This window comes from Pristiophorus japonicus, unplaced genomic scaffold, assembly GCF_044704955.1.
Source record: "Pristiophorus japonicus isolate sPriJap1 unplaced genomic scaffold, sPriJap1.hap1 HAP1_SCAFFOLD_33, whole genome shotgun sequence".
NCBI lineage: Eukaryota > Metazoa > Chordata > Chondrichthyes > Pristiophoridae > Pristiophorus > Pristiophorus japonicus.
The window spans coordinates 3,934,882-3,948,794 of NW_027253106.1; the positions used below are offsets into that span (position 1 = coordinate 3,934,882).

The 13,913-nt window shown below is 48.0% G+C and overlaps 1 non-coding gene across 1 annotated transcript; it reads left to right on the forward strand.

Annotated features, from left to right (window-relative positions):
- The first annotated feature begins 3,483 nt into the window (after positions 1-3,483).
- Positions 3,484-3,556, forward strand: trnak-cuu (transfer RNA lysine (anticodon CUU)). The gene has a single exon. It is a non-coding gene; the product is annotated as a tRNA-Lys (tRNA).
- Positions 3,557-13,913: the final 10,357 nt, after the last annotated feature.

A 13,913-nucleotide genomic window follows, 5' to 3' on the forward strand; every position in this document is an offset into this window, starting at 1 on the left:
CACTGTAGTCCCCTTTGTTTTCGCATTGTATGCTCGTTTGAGACATTACTTCCTCACCCTCAATCTATATTACAAATTCAACCAAACTGTGATCACTCATTCCGAGAGGATCTTTTACTAGGAGATCGTTTATTATTCCTGTCTCATTGCACAGGACCAGATCTAAGATAGCTTGCTCCCTTGTAGGTTCTGTAACATATTGTTCTCAGAAACAATCCAGCATGCATTCTATGAATTCCTCCTCCAGGCTACCCCGTGCGATTTGAATTGACCAATCAATATGTAGGTTAAAATCCCCCATGATTACTGCCGTTCCTTTTTCACATGCCTCCATTATTCCCTTGATTATTGCCCGCCCCACCGTCAAGTTATTATTTCGGCGCCGATATACTACGCCCACAAGTGACTTTTTCCCCTTACTGTCTCTAATCTCCACCCACAATGATTCAACATTTTGCTCATTAGAGCCAATATATTCTCTCACAACTGCCCTGATATCATCCTTTATTAACAGAGCTACCCCACCTCCTTTCCCTTCTTGTCTATCTTTCCGAATTGTCAGCTACCCCTGTATGTTTAATTCCCAGTCTTCGCCACCCTGCAACCACGTTTCTGTAATGGCCACCAAATCATACCTATTTGTCATGAATTGTGCCGTCAACGCATTTACTTTATTTTGAATGCTGCATGCATTTAGGTAAAGTATTTAATACTAGTTTTTAATCCATGATTTTTAGTTTTGACCCCTCCTGCAGCCCCTTTATATTCATACATATTGTCCCTTCCTATCACCTTGTGGTTTACACTTACCCCAGTGCTACTCTGCTCTGTTGCCTCCTGCCTCTTGCATTCTTTCTTGGGGTCCTGTTTATCTGCGCTCTCAACCACTCTAGCTCAGAGCCCTCTCCTGCGTTTCGAATACTCCTCGCATTGAGGCACCGAGCTTTCAGGCTTGGCTTTTTATTACACTTTGAACCTTTAGAATTTTGATGTACAGTGGCGCTTTTTGGTTTTTGCCTTCCACTTTTACTCATCTCCTTTCTGTCTTTTGTATCTGTCTCCATTTTGTTTCCCTCTGTCTCCCTGCATTGGTTCCCATCCCACTGCCATATTAGTTTAACTCCTCCCCAACAGCACTAGCAAACACTCCCCTCTAGGACTTTGGTTCCGGACCTTCCCAGGTGCAGACCGTCTGGTTTGTACTGGTCCCACCTCCCCCAGAACCGGTTCCAATGCCCCAGGAATTTGAATCCCTCCCTGCTGCACCACTCCTCAAGCCACGCATTCATCTGAGCTATCCTGCGATTTCTCCTCTGACTAGCACGTGGCATTCTTAGCAATCCCGAGATTACTACTTTTGATGTCCTACTTTTTAATTTAGCTTCTAGCTCTTAAATTCATCTCGTAGGACCTCATCCCTTTTTTTTACCTAAATCTTTGGTACCAATGTGCACCACTACAACTGGCTGTTCACCCTCCCTTTTCAGAATGTCCTGCACCCGCTCCAAGACATACTTGACCCTTGCACCAGGGAGGCAACATACCATCCTGGAGTCTCGATTGCGGCCGCAGAAACGCCTATCTATTCCCCTTACAATCGAATCCCCTATCACTATCGCTGTCCCACTCTTTTTCCTGCGCTTCTGTGCAGCAGAGCCAGCCATGGTGCCATGAACTTGGCTGCTGCTGCCCTCCCCTGATGAGTCATCCCCCAAAACAGTACTCGATGTGAGGCCAACGTGATATCCGCTACACTGCAGCCCATCAAAGGGCGAGAAACCACTGAATATAAAGGATGAGCTCACAAATATCAGGGGCAGTGCAGTCTAGTCATTGTAAACACTCCTTTCTTATTCAGCAGTGGCATGAATGGGAGTCAGACGCCACAAAGTTTAATTTAAGACACAAATACAAGCAACACTTGCAAATCTTTTCAGTGTAAAATTTATTTGAAATGCTGCTGCGTTGAATCTGAAAATACGCACGGTGGGATTTTATCTTCACTACTGATTATATTTTGTGTGCACGGTAGGAATAACCCGTGCTGTTAAATTTGATAAAAGTTGCCCCAGATTCGTGGTGTTATCGGCAATAAAGATTTTGATCCAGAAAGCTACAATACAGTGAGTAAAATGGGATATGGTTTACGAGTTAAGATGCAAAGCACAAGACACATGATTGAAGTATGGACTGTTCCTGAGTTAGCATTTGTTTGATTGTGCAAAAGAAGGTGAGGGGTTAATTTATGATGGTTTCCCGTGAAAGCAAAAGAAAAGTTGAAGAAGAAACTATACGGTGCCTGTCAGGTGAGCGCTGCTTGTGATACCTGGCGGGAATGGGCGGAGATTTTAAAGCCCCTTGTATTACAGAACCTTCATATAGACAAACATCTCCAGTTCACTATGTAGGTCTGAGGGAGCAACGGTAGTGTGTCTGACTTCAGATCCGAAGGTTACGTGTTCAAATCACGTCGTGGTCACTTTGATTGAGTTGATAGCCCTCCAGCAACAGGTGATGTATGTGTCCCTCGTAATAGCCCGTAGAGCACAGAGTCTTGTGTTACGGAGCTGCTCGATGTGAACCTCGACAAAACCACTGCTTCTGTGCCCAAAGTGGGTTTCCTGATGGTCTAGTGGTTAGGATTTAGCGCTCTCACCGCCGCGGCCCCGGTTCGATTCGCGGTCAGGGAAATTGTACTTTTAATTCAAAACCTTATAAAAAAATAGTTCATCTATTTTACACACCTTTATGTATCTCCTATGCAAAAAAAAAAGAACCATTGATTTAAACATCATTAATTAATTCATAAAATTCTATTGTCACATGATATATTTTGCTCTGAGCAGATGAGGAGCTTTAGTGCCGATGCCATTGGGTTTAATTCTGGTAATCTGGTGCTGAAAGTGGAGATGTTTCCGCAGTGTACCGCAAATCATAGACACCATCAGAGGAAGTCTCTCGGGATCGAGGAGGACTTGCTTCCATCCAAAAGGGAGTCCTTTGATGGCTGAACATTTCGATAGGAGAGCCACAGACCCTGTTACAGGTGGGACAGACATACATCGAGGGAAGTGGTCGGTGGGACTGGTTTGCCGCGTGCTCCTTCCGCTGCCTGCGCTTGGTCTCGTCATGCTCCTTGCATCGAGATTCAAAGAGCTCAACGCCCTACCGGATGGACTTTCTCCACCCCGCGCGGTCTGCGGCCAGGGTCTCCCGGGTGTCAGTGGTGATGTCGCACTTTACCAGGGAGACTTTGAGGGTGTCCTTGTAACGTTTCCGCTGTACTTCTTTGGCTCGTTTACCCTGAAGGAGCTAATCATAAACACGTAAGGATTCGGGGCCGGAGTTCGCTATTCGTCCCCTCGAGCCTGGTCCACCATTCAAGAAGACCCTGGCAGTTCTTCAACAGCAAGATTTAACATCTGGGGCGGAGCCAACAGGCGCCTGGCTGCAATGAGTGATAAAAACCTGCGTTGGGCAGAAGCCTGTCTAGCTCAGTCGGTAGAGCATGAGACTCTTAATCTCAGGGTCGTGGTTTAGAGCCCCACGTTGGGCGATTGTATTTCATTTCAGTTAATGTTGCTTTCATGCAAAACCTCTGACCGAAACGGCACAAAACAAAAATGTTCCTTTCAAAGTCATTGAACTCCGAAATTTCAGCGCGCCACGAATCTCCTGAATCAGATGCCTCTAGTTTTGCCGACTCAATCCATGTCCCTTTGCAATGTTGAGCTCCCACCCACACTGTGAAATGTGCCACTAACTTATCGAATCATGGAATGGTTACAGCATGGAAGGCCATTCGGCCGATCGAGCCCGTGCCGACTCTCAGCGTGTCCCACTCCCCCGCTCTTTCTCTGTAGCTCTGCAATTGATTTTCCTTCAGACCCTTATCCAACTCCCGTCTGAAAGATAAGATTGAGTCTGCCTCCACCGCCCTTTCAAGCCGTGCCTTCCAGATCCTAACCACTCGCTGCTAAATGGCCATCTCCTGTTCCGATGTGTAAAGTCTGTGAAACACGAGATCAATTCCTGCCAAACTCACAGCCTTCCGAAATATAGCACCATCATTCTATTCTCGTAAAACCAGCTCCTGAAGTATCGGCCAGCTCTGTAGATTAAAGCTCTGGTTTTATACGTAAGATTACTTTAACTGTAGTGTAGTGGTTATCACGTTTGCCTTACACGCAAAACGTCTCTGGTTCGAGCACGGGTGAAACATTATTTTGGAGACTATTTTTGCCGTGAAATAAGTTGAACAAAAGTCGCCCAAGGTTCCTTGTCGCATGAGCACTGAACATTTTAAACCAGTCTCCAACATACAGAGTGAGTAAAATAAGATAGGGGAGAAAACTTCATCAATTATTCAAAATCCTTAAATAATTAAAGTTCAGTTATTGAAGTTTCCACTGTCCCTCAGTAGCAATTCTACAAAACAACGCTGTCGGTTAATGAGTGGGGAATAAAACAATTAATCTTCATCCATCCGCATCCCCCGACACACAGTTTAATTAGTTGCATGTCATTATTTTAAAGATTTTGAATGAAAGAGTTACTTTCTGAATCTGGGCTCCCTCTGTGAGCACCGCACCACGAAACGAGCAGGAAACACATTAAAGAGTTTACTACAATTGCTGACATTTCTTAGCTTTTTTCTTGTGTTTTTTCAGCTCTTCCTCCTTTTCAGCTCCTGACAGCAGATATTGCTGTGATTAAACCTGATCACAATGCAATGTCTGTCTCACTGTTTCCCCGGTGTCAGGCAGCGAATTGCCTGCTGCCCTCATTTATTTCATGTGACAGGACACAAAAGTTCAAAGTCAACCTGCAGGTAGCCACACACAGCACTGAATAGGCAAGATGGCCGTTCTGTGTTCAGGTCATTGGCTCTTCTGGAGATGTGGGTTCATGTCCCACTTCTGATATTATTTTTGAACCAAAAACTAATGTGCGATAAAATGGAACAAGAGCAGTCCGAGGTGCATTGTCACATGATGCAAGCGATCTCGGATCCGGACCAAAGCTCCCCACACACCGAGCACAGGCTCAGGAAAACCCCGGGGGAGAGGATATCCCGGTCACTGGGCCTTCCAGTCACACTGAACAAGTGCCCGGTCTGAAACTTTCCAGAGCAATAACTTGTAACTGAAACTTCTACCAGTCAGGATGGCCAAGAGGTCTCAGGCGCTGTGTTCAGTTCACCGTCTCCTCTGGAAATTTGGGCTCAAATCCCACTCCTGACATTCAGTGTTTTTAATTGCAAACTCATTTGTTTGACACCACTCTGATGTGCTTTGGGACATCCATCGAGCTTAATAAAATGACCCCACTTCAAGTTCAAACAATGATATCAAAGTTACTTCTCAAACTGGGAACCGATCCTGGTTGGCTGTAGCGAAAGGAATGGTTTTGTGAAGCATTGAAATGTGCCCTCTAAATATCTCACACTGCTCATTTAAAAACACGGTTATAATTTGTTTCAGTGCAAAAGAAGGCAGGCTCGAAGGGCCAAATCGCCGACTCCTGCTCCTGGTTCTTGTGTTCTTCTACAGAGCACAGAATAAATGATTAAATGATCAACTCTCCCTCAGTTCGCATTTCTTTCATTGTGCAAAAGAAGATTATGGATTCATTTATGATGTTTTCCTCGGAAAGCACCATAAAAGTTTACGGAAAATAATTCACCCAACATGGGGCTCTATCCCACGACCCGGAAATTAAGAGTCTTATACTCTCCATACTGAGCTAGCCGGGCCTGCATAAATTGCATCTTCCTGTCGCTGATTGCTGCCAGGGGCCTGTTGGCATCGCCCCGTGGGTTTATCTCAAGCTTCAAACCACGAAACCGGTTCTCCTGAATTTCAAGGCTTGTACGGAGATCAATCATCAAAAGCCGTGTCATTAACCACAGCTGGGCCGTCAATTTTCTGATCGCAAAGTGCTTTCAGTCCTTGTCAATATCTCTTGTCTATTTGCCGGTGTTTCCCGATTCTGTCAGTCTCTCTGGCTCTTTAATCTGTGTGTGGTCACCTGCATGTTGATTCTCGATGAATGCCTGTGTTTGTGTCTTCAACACCAATAGAAAATGTTTCTTATATATTTCTTACGTTCTCTCCAATGCCTTGATATCCTTCCTAAATTGTGGTGCTCAGAACTGTAAACAGTTCTCCAACTGAGGCCTTAACCGGGATTGAAAAGGTATGGTATCCTCTATTTCACTACATTTCAAGCCAAGGGCCCTGTATTCTTTTTAAACAACTTAGCAACTTATCTATCCAGCTTCAAAGATTTCTGTGTGTAAATCACTCAATCCTTCTGCTTCCCTTTTAACACAATACCATTTCGTTTATGTTTTCTCATATCACCTCCCTTTGTTTCCCAGACCTTGCACACAGGTACAGGATGCGGCCCATTCAGCCCCTTGAGCCTGTTACACATAAACAGGAGGAGGCCCACTCAGCCCCTCAAGCCTGTTACACAGGAAGAGGAGTAGGCCCATTCAGCCTCTCGAGCCTGTTACACAGGAACAGGAGTCGGCCCACTCAGCCCCACGAGCCTGTTGCACAGGAAGAGGAGTAGGCCCAATCAGCCCCTTGAGCCTGTTACAAAGGAGCAGGAGTAGGCCCATTCAGCCCCTTGAGCCTGTTACACAGGAACAGGAGTAGGCCCATTCAGTCCCTCGAGCCTGTTGCACAGGAACAGGAGGAGACCCATTCATCCCCTTGATCCTGTTACACAGGAACAGGATTAGGCCCATTCAGCCCCTCGAGCCTGTTGCACAGGAACAGGAGGAGGCCCATTCAGCCCCTCGAGCCTGATACACAGGAACAGGAGGAGGCCCATTCAGCCCATCGAGCCTGTTGCACAGGAACAGGAGGAGGCCATTCAGCCCCTCAAGCCTGTTACACAGGAACAGGAGGAGGCCCATTCAGCCTCTTGAGCCGGTTCCGCCTTTCAATGAGATCATAGCTGGTCTGTGAGCAAACTCCATATACCCACCTTTGTCCCATATTCCTTAATACCTTTGGTCAAAATGCGATGTAAAATGAACAACTGACCCAGCACCAACTGCCCTTTGCAGCACGGAGTTCCAAAGCTCTCCCACCCTGTGTGTGTTGGAATGTTTCCGAATTTCACTCCTGAAATATCTGGCTCTAATATTTAGACTATGGCCACTAGTCTGGGACTCCCCAACCAGCGGGAATCATGTCTCTCTATCTACTCTATCTGTTCCCTTATTATCTTGAAAATTTTGATCAAATCACTGCTCGACCCTCTAATTGCCAGTGGGTGTAATCTCATATCTTAATTTAAACTTTGGAATCCAGGTATCATTCTGGGAAACCGACACAGTGCTCCCTCCAAAGCCAATATAGCCTTCCTAAGGCAAGGTCAGTGAAAACTGAATCAAGGGACGGGTCTTACAAGATTTAATCTGATGGTTTCCAGCAGGCATTTGGTAAGGACACACACATCATCATCATCATCATCATAGGCGGGTCCTCGACCGACCAAGGCTTAATTCCACATGGGTTCCCAGGTGTTTCAATGAAGGACCAGATGTTCCAGTCCTGAACTCCAATCAAAGGGTGGAAGATGCCTGTGGGTGGATTGTTTTAACATGGTGTGACCATTGCACACCAGCCATCACACGGGATTGACAGAGCGAGGCCTTGGTCCAGTGGCAAGGGTTAAACAGGACGGCTGGAGACCTGCTCTGCTGCACGTCATCAAAACCCAGGTCGCCGTTTGGTGCGTGGGCAGGAACATCGGCGGGACCCAGGTACAGCGGAGGAGCGGGAAGGTCAGTGTGGAGGAACAGTGAGAGATCGTGGTGGAGGAGCGGTGAGAGATCGTGGTGGAGGAACAGTGAGAGGTCCTGGTCGAGGAACGATGAGAGATCGTGGTGGTGGAACGGTGAGAGGTCGTGGTGGAGGAGTGAAGAGAGATCGTGGTGGAGGAACGGTGAGAGATCGTGGTGGAGGAACGGTGAGAGGTCGTGGTGGAGGAACGGTGCGAGATCATGGCGGAGGAATGGTGAGAGATCGTGGTGGAGGAGCGGTGATAGGTCGTGATGGAGGAACTGTGAGAGATCGTGTTGGAGGAACTGTGAGAGATCGTGGCGGAGGAACGCTGAGATATCGTGGTGCAGGAACGGTGAGAGTTCGTGCTCGAGGAACGGTGAGAGATCTTGGTGGAGGAACGGTGAGAGATCGTGGTGGAGGAACGGTGAGAGATCGTGGCGGAGGTGCGGCGAAGGTTAAACACAAGGGATGATGGCAGAAATCAAAGTTGAGGCAACGTATGTGTTGTGAATCTGTAAAGCATGCACTCCCATGTTCCGCCACCAGGGAGCTCATCCCCTGAAGTCCCAAGGGATCCCAGCACCATTTGGGAGCACTGTATATAAGCCGGCCCCTAAGGCCAGTTCCTCACTCTGGAGTGTCTAATGAAAAACTGAGGTCACTGTTACTTTAACCTCCCATGTGCAGCATCATCTGTGTTAGGAACATAATAACTGGCGACGAGTTTATGAATCCAGCACAAACTTGCAGCAAACTGTGGGCATCCTGGATTAGTTCTCGGAAGGTGAGGACTGGGAAGCCTATGTCGAATGGCTAAACCAGTACTTTGTAACCAACGAGCTGGACGGAGAAGGAAGTGCTGCAAAAAGGAGAGTTGTCCTCCTCACAGTCTGTGGGGCTCAGACATACAGTCTCATGAAGAATCTTCTGGCTCCGGTGAAACCCACAGACAAATCGTATGAGGAGCTGTGTACACTGGTTCGGCAGCATCTTAACCCGAGGGAGAGCTTGCTATGGCGAGGTATCGGTTCTACACGTGCCAGCGATCTGAAGGTCAGGAAGTGGCGAGTTACATCGCGGTGCTAAGGCGACATGCAGGATAATGTGAGTTTTATGGCTACCTGGAGCAAATGCTCAGAGACTGTTTTGTAGTGGGCATTGGCCACGAGACCATCCTACGAAAAACTTTAGCTGTACAGACACCGACCCTCAGTAAGGCCATTGCGATAACACAAGTATTTATGTCCACCAGTGATAACACCAAACAAATCTCTCAGCACACAATTTCTAGCAATGTTCATAAATTAACTGGAACTGCGTTTGTGAGCAGAAATGTACAGGGCAGAACCCACGAGTCTGCAACTGCCAGCAGGCCTCAGGTGACCCAGATGACTCAGTGTCCCCAACAAAGGATGAGTGCAAGGCAATTCACAACATGTTGGCGTTGTGCAGGCTTCCATTCAGCATATTCATGCCGCTTCAAAGGGTATGGTTGCAAGAGCTGTGGAACAATGGGGCATCTCCAACGAGCTTGCGAATGAGCTGCAAGCTCTACAAAAGCTGCTAAACACCATGTGGCAGAGGAAGATCGGTCCATGGTGGATCAAGCAATTTCGAGCCTCATAGTGAGGAGGCAGATGCTGAAGTACACGGGGTGCACACATTTTCGACGAAATGTCCACCTATAATGCTAAATGTAAAATTGAATGGCTTACCCCTAACCATGGAACTGGACTCTGGCGATAGCCAATCCATCCTGAGTAAAAAGATGTTTGAGAGACTGTGGTGCATCAAGGCATTCAGAGCAGCCCGAAGCCCCATCCACATGAAAATGAGAATGTACACCAAAGAGCATTTAACTGTCCTGGGCAGCGCCATGGTCAAGGTCACCTACGAGGGCACGGTGCACGAACTGCCACTCTGGATTGTCCCGGGCGCTGGCCCCACACTGCTTAAAAGGAGCTGGCGGGGAAAATCCGCTGGAACTGGGATACCATCCGAACGCTATCACATGTCGATGAGGCCTTATGCATCCAGGTTATGAACAAATTTCCTTCCCTTTCTGAGTCAGGCATTGGAAACTTTTCCAGGGCGAAGGTGCAGATCCACTTGGTCCCAGAGGCACTATCCATTCACCACAACGCGCGAGCGGTACCTCACATGATGAGGAGAGAGAGGAAATCGAGCTGGACAGGCTGCAACACGACGGCATCATCTCCCCAGTGGAATTCAGCGAGTGGGCCAGCCCGATTGTTCCAGTACTCAATAGTGATGGCACTGTCAGGGTTTGCGGCGATTATAAAGTAAGTATTAATCGTTTCTCGATACAGGACCAATAACCGCTACCTAAGACAGACGACCTATTTTGCGCGCTGGCAGGAGGCAAGGTGTTCACCAAGCTTGACCTGACTTCGGCCTACATGACGCAGGAGCTGGAGGAGTCTTTGAAGGGCCTCACCTGCTTCAACACGCAAAAGGGACTGTTCAGCGACAACAGATGCCCGTTTGGAATTCGGTCGGCTGCAGCGATCTTCCAGAGAAACACGGAGAGCCTGCTCAAGTCGGTACCACACACGGTGGTCTTTCAGGACGACATATTGGTTATGGGTCTGGACACCGCCGAACACATACAAAACCTGGAGGAGGTCCTCCAGCGACTGGGTCGCGTAGGGCTGCGGCTGAAGAGGGCGAAATGTGTCTTCATGGCAACAGAAGTGGAGATTTTGGGGAGAAAGTTCACGGCGGACGGCATTCGGCCCACAGACGCGAATAAAGAGGCTATCATGAACGCGCCTAGGCAACAGAACGTCACGGAGCTGCGGTCGTTCCTTGGACTCCTCAACTATTTTGGTAACTTCCTATCGGGGTTAAGCACCTTTTAGAGCCTCTACATGTGTTATTGCACAAAGGTGAGAACTGAGTATTGGGGAAAAAAAACAAGTGTTTGCTTTTGACAAAGCCAGCATCCTTTTATGCTCCATCAAGCTGCTTGTATTGTATAACCCGTGTAAAATACTTGTGCTAACATGTGACGTGTCGTCGTACGGAGTCGGATGTGTATTACAACAAGCTAACATTGCGGGGAAGTTGCAACCTTTCGCCAATGCTTCCAGGAGCTTGTCTAAGGCCGAGAGGGCCTACAGCATGATTTGAGAAAGAGGCATTAGCGTGTGTGTTCGGGGTAAAGAAAATGCATCAGTTTCTGTTTGGCCTCAAATTTGAGCTGGAAACCGATCACATTCCCCTCACATCCCTTTTCGCTGAAAACAAGGGGATAAATACTAATGCCTCAGCCCGCATACAAAGGTGGGCACTCACGTTCTCAGCGTATAACTCGACAATCCACCACAAGCCAGGCACTGAGAATGGTGCGGATGCTCTGTCGGCTACCATTGCCCACCACAGGGGGAGACATGGCGCAGCCTGCAAACTTGTTGATAGGGGCGCAGCTCGTTGACTTGTTGATGGTCATGGAAGCGTTTGAAAATGATAAATCACCTTTTACAGCCCGCCAGATTGGGACTTGGACCAGCCAAGATCCTCTGCTGTCTCTAGTAAAAAACTGTGTATTGCATGGGAGCTGGGCCAGCATCCCCGTTGAAATACAAGAGCCAATCAAGCCGTTCCAGCGGCGAAAGGACGAGCTGTCCAGTCAGGCAGACTGCCTGTTGTGGGGTAACCGCGTAGTGCTGCCAAAAAAGGGCAGGGAGACGTTCATATCGGATCTCCACAGCACACACCCGGGTATAGTAATGATGAAAGCGATAGCGAGATACCACATTTGCTGGCCCGGTATCGATTCTGACTTAGAGTCCTGTGTACGGCAATGCAGTGTCTGTGCTCAGTTGAGCAACGCGTCCACAGAGGCACCACCAAGTTTGTGGTCCTGGCCTCCAGACCAGTGTCGAGGATCCATGTCAACTATGCAGGCCCATTTCTTGGTAAAATGTTCCTGGTGGTGGTGGATGATTTTTCAAAATGTATTGAATGTGAAATAATGTCGGGAAGCACCGCCACCGACACCATTGAAAGCCTGAGGGCCATGTTTGCCACAGACGGCATGCGTGCCATACTGGTCAGTGCCAACGGGGCATGTTTCACCAGAACCAAATTTAAAGAATTCTTGACCCGCAATGGGATCAAACATATCACCTCGACCCCGTTTAAACCAGCCTCCAATGGGCAGGCAGAGCGGGCAGCACAAACAATCAAACAGAGCCTCAAACGAGTCACAGAAGGCTCAATCCTAACCCGCCTGTCCCGAGTACTGCTCAGCTATAGCACGAGACCCCACTCGCTCACAGGGGTGCCCCCGGCTGAGCTACTCATGAAAAGGACACTTAAAAGCAGACTCTCGCTGGTCCACCCCAACTTGCATGATCAGATAGAGTGCAGGCGTCAGCAACAAAATGTAAATGATGGTCGCGCCACTGTGTCACGGGAAATTGATCTGAATGACCCTGTGTATGTGCTAAACTATGGACATGGTCCCAAGTGGATCGCGTGCACGGTGATCGCTAAAGAAGGGAGTAGGGTGTTTGTCGTCAAACTAGACAATGGATAAATTTGCAGAAAGCACCTGGACCAAACGAGACTATGGTTCACAGGCTGCCCTGAACAACCCACAGCAGACAACACCTTTTTCGAACCCGCAACACATACCCAAAGGATCAACGACACCACCATGGACCAGGAAATCGAACCCATCACACCCAACAGCCCAGCAAGGCCAGACACACCCAGCAGCCCTGCAGGGCCAACAACACACCAGCCCAGCGAGGGCACAGCCAACACACCAGAACAGACATTTGTACCGAGGTCGTCCACCAGGGAAAGAAAAGCTCCCGACCGCCTCAACATGTAAAAACTTTTTACTTTGACTTTGGCGGGGGAGTGATGTTGTGTCTCTGTAAAGCATGCACTCCCATGTTCCACCACCAGGGAGCGCATCATCTGACGTTCCAAGGGATCCCAAGAGACTGTTGGATGCTCTAGTTGCAAGTTAATACTCTGGAAAGTTTCAGACTGGGCACTTGTTCAGTGTTGCTGGAAGGCACAGTGACCGGGATATCCTCTACCCGGGGTTTTCCTGAGCCTGTGCTCGGTGTACGGGGAGCTTTGGTCCGGGTCAGAAATAGCTTGCATCATGTGACAATGTACCCCGGACTGCTCTTGTTCCATTTTATCGTCCACAAGTTTTCATTTCAAAAATGTTTCCGCCAACAGGCGCTCAATCCCTCTCTCTGCAATACGTTCCTTTCACAAACATTTCTCTGACCGGAACTGCACCAAACAACAATGTTCCTTTCAAAGTAATTAAACTCCCCAATTTACACGTCCGCAATTTTAAGGACAAGGACTGAAAGCGCATTGCGATCAGAAAATTGCGGACCCCCTGTGGTTAATGGCAGAGCTTTTGATGGTTGATCTCCGTACACACCTTGGAATTCAGGAGAACCTGTTTCGTGGTTTGAAGTTCGAGATAAACCCACGGGGCGGAGCCAACAGGCGCCTGGCAGCAATCAGCGACAGGAAGATGCAACTTCAGCAGGGCCGGCTATCAACGGCATTACCATCGCCGAATCCCCCGCCATCAACAGCCTGGGATCACCATTGACCACTAACTGAAGGGGATTGACTGGGTGATGTTGAGAAGCCCGGCTAGCACAGTCGCTGGAACATGAGGTTCTTATTCTCAGGGTCATGGGTTCGAGCCCCACGTCGGTTGAATTATTTTCCTTAAACTTTTATGTTGCTTTCACGAGAATTAATCTTCTTTTGCACAATGAAAGAAATGCTAACAGTTTTAGTCTCTATATTTAAGGAGGGATATACTTACATTGTAGGCAGTTCAGACAAGGTTCACGAGGATGCAGGAAGAATGTTCCCGATGACAAGTTGGCAAAAATAATTCAAGTCTGTGAGATACTCAATAATTATTTCAATCATTAATCCACCCACAACATTTGAGATACAACAAGGATCCATAGCTTTGCCAAGCCCAGCTAGCTCAATTGGTCAAACATAAAACTCTTAATCTCAGAATTGGGGGTTTGAGCCCCACGTTGGGTAAATAGCTTTTGTTGCAAGCCAGTAATGACATGGACT